Here is a 9,591-nt window from a genome sequence, read left to right on the forward strand (position 1 = left end):
AAGGCCATGAATTTGAGCAGGATGAAGGAGTTGAAGAAAGGAGAGAACTGATGTAATTATATTTTAATTATGTAATTTTTTCAAACAATATATTTTGATCTTATTTTCCCATCTCCCAACTCTTCCCAGATCCTCCCTATCTCCTTACCCAACTAACTTTATGTTCTTGTTTTCTCTCTTCAAAAAACAGAAAAGAAAAGGAAATCAAAACAAACAAAACCAAAAAAAAATGCCAAAATAAAACAAAAAAAAAAAACACCCAGCAAAATAAAAGGGGTCCATTTTGTGTTGTCTAAGTACTCCAAGGCACAGGGCTTACCTGGAGTGTGACTGAGACAACCAATGATGCTCCACTAGAGAAACTGAGTTTTCCCTTTCCCAGTAAGTATCAACTGTAAATAGCTTCTTGATTAGTGGTGGAACTTTATGTTCATTTGTCTTCCTCGGTGCTGGGATTTTGTCTGGTTTAAACTTGTCTGTGCAGGTCTGTGCAGGTCTGTGCAGGTCTTACGTACGTTGCCACAGTCTCTGAGTTCATTGGTTCATTCATCCTGTCCATCCCGCTGTGTCTGGAAGACACTGTTTCCTTGGAGTCATCTGTCACCTCTGGCCCTGAAAGAACAGGTTTGATGAAGACAGTCATCAAAGTTTTCCAAAGTCATTCTCTGAACGTTGTCCAATTGTGGGTTTCTGTGTTAATTTTTAACTACTGCAAGAAGAAGCTCTCTTCTCTAGTGAAGCACTGACCTATGAGTATAACAGTATGTCATTAGGAGTCATTTTCTTGATGTGTTCCTTCAAGAGAATGATAGTAGCTTTTTCCCCTAGGTCCAATAACTACCTAATGCCAGGTTTTTAGCCATCTTAGTGTCATGTATGGGTTCCATCTCATGGAGTAGACCTTAAATCTCATTTTTTTAAGTGGTTGGTTACTCTCATAACACTTGTGTTACTATTGCACCAGTATACATTGCATATAGTCACTATTGTAGTTTGAAGGGTTTGTAGTTGATATTATTACTTTTCTCCTTCAGTATTGTGCAAAGTAGCTTACAGCACCGTGAACATTAGAAAATAGTGAGGAAACTTCTAGTTGATAACCAGCTTTGTTTCCCTGTGTTCAATAACTTAAGTGAGTTGTGTCTTCAGGAATAGGACTTTACCATTAGGTTGAGAAGAGTAACCAATAGTCTTGTCAATAACACCATAACCAAGGTAACTCTTAAAAAAGGAACGCATTTAATTGAGGGCTTGCCAACAGTTTTAGAGAGAAAGATGGAAAGACTCACAGAGATCCACCTGCCTCTGCCTCCTGAGTGCTGGGATTAAAGGCATGAGCCACCACTGCCAGGCAACACTGTATTATCTTCTTCTTCTTCTTCCCACTGATTCCTTCCTTTGTATCTAACCTTTGTGATTATTTAGATTTGAGCACACATATCAACATCTTAAAAGTTAACATACACATGTAAGAAAAAATTTTGAATACTTGGGGGAGTCTGAATTACATTGCTCATAATTATTGGTTCTACTTTCATACATTTACTTGCAACCTTCATAATTTCATTTTTCTTAATATATAAATAATATTCCATTATATAATTGTAACATTTTCAATATCAATTTACCAGTTAGTGGACAGCTAAGTTCTTTCTAATGTTTGACCATTATGAACACAGCAGCAATAAACAGCTCTGAACAACTATCTCTGTGGCAGAATATTGAGTCCTGTGGTTATATGCCCAAGAGCGGTATAACTGGATCCTGACATATATCAACATTCAGCCTTTTGAGGAACCTTCACACTGTTTCCCATAGTGGCTGTACCGTTTGCCCTCCATCTGCAATAAGTAAGTTGTCCCCTTCCTCCACATCTTTGCCAGCATGTGCAGCCACTCTGACTGGAATAATATAAAATCCCAAGGTGGTGAGGGTTTTCATTTGGTTTATTTTTCTTTTATCTTTATTTCTTTTAATTTTTGAGACTATAATACACACTTCCTTTTTCTCTATAAAAATTCTCTCAGATTCCTCTCTTTCCTTTTTTTCAAATTCATGACTTCTTTTTTTAATGATTGTTACATGCATATACAGATATATGTATAGTCTTAAATATATAAATATAACCTGCTAATCTGTATATTTTTACTCATATGTATGTTTTCCTGGCTGTTTTGTATTAACCAATTTCTGAGCTGTTCCCGGGGGAAGATTATTTCTCCCATTCTACAATCTTAGTTGCCTGTAGTTCTTTCTGAGTAGTTGAGTTTGATTTCCCTGAAAGCCACAGACATTCAACATTCTTAATGTCTCTCAGCCATTTGTGTTTCTTCTTTTGATAATTCTATTTGATCCTATATCTTATTTTAACAGGGTTATTTATTTATTAATGATCACAATATTCTAGGGTTTTTCAGTTTCTAAATACTAATCCTCTATCAGGTGTATAATTTGTAAAGATATTTTTCTTTCCTATAGCTTCCTCATTAATCAAATGACATCCTTTGCTGTACAGACACTTTAAATCCCCATGAGGTTCCATTTTATAATTGTTGATCTTAATGCCTGTGCTACTGGTGTCTGTTCAGAAAGTCCTTTTCCATATTAAAGCCTAATCAACATTTTTGCTTGTATAATATTCAAGGTATCTGCCTTATGTCAAGGTTCTTGATACATTTGGAACTGAGTTTTGTGCAGGTTGATAAATCTATTTTCATTCTTTTACATGCAGCTATCTGCTCTAACCCACACCATTTTCCCTTTCAAAAACTGCAGAAGAAAAAAAATGAAATAATTTGTATAGGACAACTCTAATAGCATTCTTCACAAGCCCCCAAAAAAGTCTTAAAATGCATACAGAAGCACAAACTACCCCCCAAATAACCAATGGGGAAGGTATCACAATAACTGGTGTTCAGTAGAAATTGAAGTAATCTAAGACCCATTTCCTATGTATAGATATAGGAAGGCAGAAAGACACAATAGAACTGTGTGGTAATCAAATAAGATACTAGCCTCGTAGAGTTTCCCACATCCCACAGGGCTGCAGGAAAACCTGGACAAAGTCTCCACAATTCATTATAATTTTAAGCTTCAGGAAAGCTTCAATATAATTAACAGCATGAAATCTGGAGAATGAGTTGCTTCACCAGTCAAACTTGTGGATGGAATGAAGAAGACAGCAGCAATTGGTGCTAACAACTAACTGTACAAACAAAAGGCTGTGGGAGCTACAACCACAGAAACACAGAGCCAGGAGGAACCAGCACCCACCCAAGAATTAGCAGAGCTCCAGGGAAATGTCAGACCCCAAAGTGATATTCAAATTCCAGCCATCTGGGCAGAATGGGGATTTTCAAAGTAAAATATGTGTACAAAGAAAAAAGAAAAAAAAAGTGCTTTCCTTGAACATCAGAGGATATAGAGTCAGTTGGCTATTTATTCTTCAACATGAGGACATTATCAAAAAACAAAGGACTGGGTTTTATTTGTTTTAGATGAATTTTGCTAATTTAATTTTAGATTGCATAATATTGACTATATATAAGCTACCTGGTCATAAAACTTTGAGTTTTAGCTCCTTAGTAAACAATGGAGCATGGTTCTTAAGATGACCTCTTCAGCAGTCTTATTCGATAATTGTCACATACATTGACAAGTCTCCCAAACTCATTTGCAAATAATAAACTACAAGTCAAAATAACTGGCAATATCAGACAGCAAAAATTTATTCATTACGTAGCCATGTAAATGAATACAACAGAAATACCACCAAAATCACAGGGCTTATGTTTCTTACACACTAACAAAAAGTAGAGAATCACAAAAAGGTGTGTGTGTGTGCGTGCGTGCGTGCACGTGTAATTGGTCATGATTCTGTAATGCTCCTCCAGGGGTAGAACAGACCTTCAGAAGTGTCATCTAGCCTAAGCTGCCCCTGAACAGCTGCCCTCTTCCCTGCCACAATGGTATGTAAATAAATGCAACGGTGGAGTGCCTAAGTACTCACCTAATTCCTCACAGCTTTGCTCTAATCTGGGAAAATGCTCCTCCAGTGAAAGGAGACAGCCTTACATCCCTGCTCTCAGCTACTAACACTGGTGACTTGCCGTCACACTTCCAACAAGATCCCAGGACTTCAGTGTGGCTTATCAACCCTTTCTTGATCTGCCTCTAATTCTTAGCTGCATTTCCTGCCACTTTCCCACATTAAGCTTCTTGCTGAGCCCTGAATAAACCAAACATAAATCTTTGTGATTGGTTAATCTTACTGCCAGGTATACATTGCCTGAAAGCTCATGTCTTAGTCCTTCACTTTGTTCATATATCTGTTTAAATAGCATAATCTCTTATCCTCTATCCTCTTAATCCGCTTTTTCACAACAAACCAAATGTGTATTTCTTTATCTGCTGTACAGTAGAGTTCAGGAGGGCATTCCCTCTCTACAGCCCAAACCATGCACTCTATAAGGCCATGTCAACTACATATTCTGTTATATTAACTCGCAGGGAGGATTGGTTATTCAAGGAAATCCTACTGCTCATGGAATGAGGAAGAAAAGCACCAGTGAGAGTCATGGAAGTCCTCTGAACCTAGACAACCTGGGGTGAGAATAAATAAGAAGACTAGATAAAACACCAACAAGAATGCCAGCAGCAGCAACGCTAGCAAGCATTCAGGGTGAGGCCTGAACCAGGAATCATGATGTCATTTCATTCATCTCCTTCAACGGGAAGAATAAGGGCTTCAGGGTTTATTTGCTTGCTTTTCCTTTCTTCCTTGCTTGGAAGGTATAACATGAGGGCTAGCTTGCTTAGGGTTTCTGTCCTGCCTGGTATCCCACAGCTGGCAAACCGTAAAGAAAATCACACAGAGATCTCTATAAGTCATAAAGCTGATTGGCCCATTAAGTTAGGCTACTTATTAGCTCTTGTAGCTTATATTAACCCATTATTCTGATCTATGTTAGCCATGTGGCTCAGTACTTTTTTCAGTGGGGCAGATCACATCCTGCCTTTATTTCCTACCTGGCCAATCAGCGTTTATTTATAACATGATTGACAGAATACAATTCTGCACCAGGAAGGTGTCTTTATGACATTATGCACACACACATACACACACACAAAATCAATCAATCAATTATTCAATCAGCAAAGCAAATGTAATAAAAATTTTAAAGAGAGTAAGCATACTTTTACATTATTAAGGCTTATTCAGCAACAAAATGACTTATAATATACAAAGTGGGGTTTGCCTTAATTTATTAAATGCACTGCATTGTTTTAACAACTGTGTTTAAATTAGTTTTAGTCACATATGTAAATACAAAACAAATAAAAGCAATGTGAGTTAATTTTGTTAATTAAAAATCAAAACTGCTGAACATGATGAAGTAAATTTCATGCATAATCATCATTTGGGTAACTCGGAATATATAATTCAGTAACTTCTCCCATTGTTACATCCAGGTTCATAAGTAAGTCTGACCCAAAGAAGAAAATAGCTCGTCTGTGCCACCCACATATCACGTTTTCAAGGTACTTCATCATTTATTTTTTGGACACCTCATCTCTCATACATTTTCCATGGGTTCCTAGGAAGTATTCTATGTCTGTGTTCATCTCCCTTGGGATTTTTCTTATCAGACTAGAGTGCCATATAATTGACTTGTGTCCAAGTTACATCCACTTGCTAAGACAGCATTGTGTGTCCCATATTCTAGCCTGTCAATTTCCTCATCTCAAATAACTATTCTGATGAAATCAATATGCCAACTACACACACACACACACTCACACACACACATATATATACATACACACACATATATACATATATATACATACACACACACATATATATATCAGCTAATCAATAGATGGCTTTTTATGCTCATGGGTGTTTTGCCTATGCATATCTTTACACCCATGCATACCTGGAGCTCATGGATAACAGAAAAGGATGTCGGGAACTGGTGTCATAGAAGATTTTGAGCTGGCATGTGTGTGCTAGAAATTGAACCTGGGTCCTCTGGAAGAGCACTCTCTAGCCCCACTGGATAGCTCTTTAACTCAAAGGAATTAAGAAGGATGTGTTGGCTCGCTAGTACAAATATTTGCTGATAACTCATTTTTGGCAATCACTAAATTATTTCAGAGTAAATAATACTCTGTACATGGAAAGCCCATTTACAGAAAAAAAATGGATCTCAATGAAAAATCATAGTATTGTAGAATCTCAATGTAGGGAATATCCGCATGTTTAAGTTTTCTTAGGCCAAGACTTGAAAGTGGGTCTAAAGCATTAATCTTCTGTATATATTATACTATTTCTGCTTTCTAAGTCCATTTCCACTGTTGCTTGTATAACAAATACTAGTGGTTCAAAGAACTGATGAGTGCTTACATCAATGCAAAATGATAACAGTATGTCTCACCTCAATCTTTACCAAAGCTGTGTGCTCACTAACATAAATTTATAGAAATTTAACAAGTCTACAGTATCAAAATTGTTTATATTTGTATATATTAATACTAAGACATATTTGCCAATATTTACCAAAATTGGCCAATTTGGTTTAAGGCAAACATCCATCTCTCTAAATTATTACCATTCTGAAATCACTGGTAACTATGAATAGTATTCTCAGAACAAACGTTTGGAAAAAGATAGTAATAGCAGAAAACTGCTTCACATTTCTATAAACCCAAGTCACGTGTCATAGCACAACTTTATCTCAGTACTTGGGAGTCTAAAGTAGAAACTAAGGTAGGATCACAAGTTCAAAACCAGCCTGGTCTACATAGTGAATTCCAAGCAAGCCAGATATTTATGCAACAGTATTCATACAGTATTTTTCATAGTAACATAGACCAAGTTAAATGGGAATTGATAACTTAAATGTATCGTATATACAACACAACAAAATATGGATCACAAAAAGGAAAAAAATCTGATACATGCTGTAAAATGCACACTTGAAAACACTAATGCTCTGAGTGAAATAAGACAGTTGCAGAGGAAAAGTATTCCATGACTCTATACAGATGAGACTTGGAGGAGTCAAATCCACAGGACAGAAAGCAGGACCAGCATTTCTGGACTGGGGACAGAGTTTCTGTTGAGGAGTGTTGACGATTCCTAGAGGTAACTGGTGGTGAGCTGCGCGACACCGTAAGCATACTAATACTACGCAATTGTAAACTGAAGGTGGTCAAATGTCACATAGCTCAGCACAGTAAAAAGGTACTAGCAACCTGTTTGCTTTTAATATTTACTAATTTGGTGTTAACTTGATAAAAGCGGCATCGTTACTGACATAATACATTAAGTGTGGAAAGCACCAAGCAATACAGAAGACAATGAAAATCTCAAATAATGACAGTGAAAATAAAATTGTTTCTCTTTTTCCTTTCACGTGCTGTTTATGATGCATTGAAAGTATCATAGCCTTGCTATCCACAATAAAAAGCAAAGCTGGCTGCTAATACGCCTAGACAGAGGCTTGAAAAGTTGCCAAATAAATCTATACTTTTCTGTGACCCATGGCCAAAGACCCAGCTCTCTGTTCTTTAGGCTACCAGATGTACTAAATTGAGCTAATCAAGAATAAAAGACATAGATATCTCTCAGAAACATGCATAGATATATCATCTCTATTGAAATCTCCACTCATATTTCCTATAGATTTCAATCACCTTTAAAACATAATTTATTAAGATTCTAAAACCATAATGTGTTTATCTCTTTTGTGTATTATTCCTGCAACTGTGTTTGCATCTGAAATTACTTGTATAGATAAAAAACACACAAGTCATTTTAGGGATTAACAGAAAAAAAGTGGAGCATTTCCCTCCCTGCATATTATCATATTGGCATAGTTTGCTTATTTCTAATTTACTACAAAATAAAATGAGTTGATTTTTACCCTTATGTTTCTCTAGAAAGTACATTGCTAATAACACACACACTTTGCTTGCATATTAGAGGAAACTCATCTTCTCTTCAAATTGCTATAGAAATTATCCCCTGAAAGACCTATAACACATTCAAAAAACAACATGTAGCTATGTAAACTTAGCACACTAATTACAAATTACACCAAATATTACTTTTAAATTAAATGCAATCCAGTGTGGTATGTGCCAGCATTAGTGGTGTATGCCTTTAATTCCAACACTCGGGAAACAGAGGCAGACAGATCTCTGTGAGTTTGAGGCCAGTCTGGTGTACAAAGCGAGTTCAGAGATAGCCAGGACTATACAGAGAAGCCAAGTCTTAACCCAAGGACAACGGCACTGGGTTTTGATCCTACTGCATGTACTGGCTTTGTGGGAGCCTAACCTGTTTGGATGCTCACCTTCCTAGACCTGGATGGAGTGGGGAGGACCTTGGACTTCCCACAGGGCAGGGAACCGTGACTGCTCTTCAGACTGGAGAAAAAGGGGGAGGGGAGGGGGGAGGGAGGGAGGGGGAGGGAAAAGGGAGGCGGGAAGGAGGTGGAAATATTTAAATAAATAAATAAATATTAGATGTGATCTTTTTAAAATCCCCAATTAAGATTACATAGGTCACAAGAATTGTTATTTGACCTTTTCCTACGTTAAAACCAGAATGAATTAATTAGATAAGAATTAATTAACAAAAAACATGAATACTAATATATTAACCACTAACCTAACTATATATTTCAAATGCAGTGTTTAGCCTCAAAGTCACATTTTGAGATGGTGAAAGTATAGATTGGCACTTTTCTGAAAGGCTACATGGGATTCAAATTATTATTGTTCTTAATGTTTACCTGTTTATTGTTTTGTTTTGTTAAGACAGGGTCTTGTTATGTAACTGTGGCTTGGCATGGAACTTGCTGTGTAGACCAGGCTAGCCTCAGACTCCCAGAGATCCTCCTGTCTCTGCCTCCTGAAATTAAGCTAGTATTAGAGGTGTGTGCCACCATGTCTGGCTTAATTTTTGTTTTGTTTTTATTTAAAACTGTAAATGTAACTTTATAATCAAAATGGACTTATAAATTAAGGAAAACTTGAAGCCCAAAGAACACAATCAGCAAACAAAAGTTGGAGGGTACTGTGAACTGACTTGAAAGAAGCACACCTGAGCTACAGAACGAAAGGTGTGGTGGTCAAGAGCCATGCATGTCAAATGTGGCAGGACTGTCCACAGTCAGCACTGAAGGCCTCCGTGCCACTCTAGACACTGCTGAATGTCTACAATGCTCACGCCATTTTTCCCCCTTCCCAAAGACCACAAGCATGCTGTCCTCAGCAAAGAAGAGAAAAGCCTGGCAGCCATTTTTGCTTGTCCAGCATTTACCACCAAAAAGGCACCAGGGCTGCTCCAGGATGTCTCCCTGTCAATGAGATGATGGCTAGTGCTATGATGATGTATGAAGTCCCCACCTTGGCAATGAGTCCTGAAATAAGTCTGTAAAAGTAGAAACTTTAGAGCCAAAACCTTTCCCATCAATGTTTACATCATGAAAACTTTCGGGCTGTCTTAGGAACATTGTCTTCAATCATCTTTTTTTTTCTTTTTTTTTTTCTTTTTTTTTTTATTAATTAAAGATTTCT

The 9,591-nt window shown here is 37.1% G+C and overlaps 1 pseudogene; it reads right to left on the reverse strand.

The window, feature by feature from the left end:
- LOC126488619 (tubulin alpha-1B chain-like) overlaps positions 1-9,591 on the reverse strand; it is a 38,457-nt pseudogene that overhangs the window by 17,774 nt on the left and 11,092 nt on the right.

The sequence above is a fragment of the Alexandromys fortis genome, unplaced genomic scaffold (assembly GCF_014885135.2).
Source record: "Alexandromys fortis isolate MF-2015 unplaced genomic scaffold, M_Fortis_MF-2015_v1.1 scaffold_163, whole genome shotgun sequence".
Classification (NCBI taxonomy): Eukaryota; Metazoa; Chordata; class Mammalia; order Rodentia; family Cricetidae; genus Alexandromys; species Alexandromys fortis.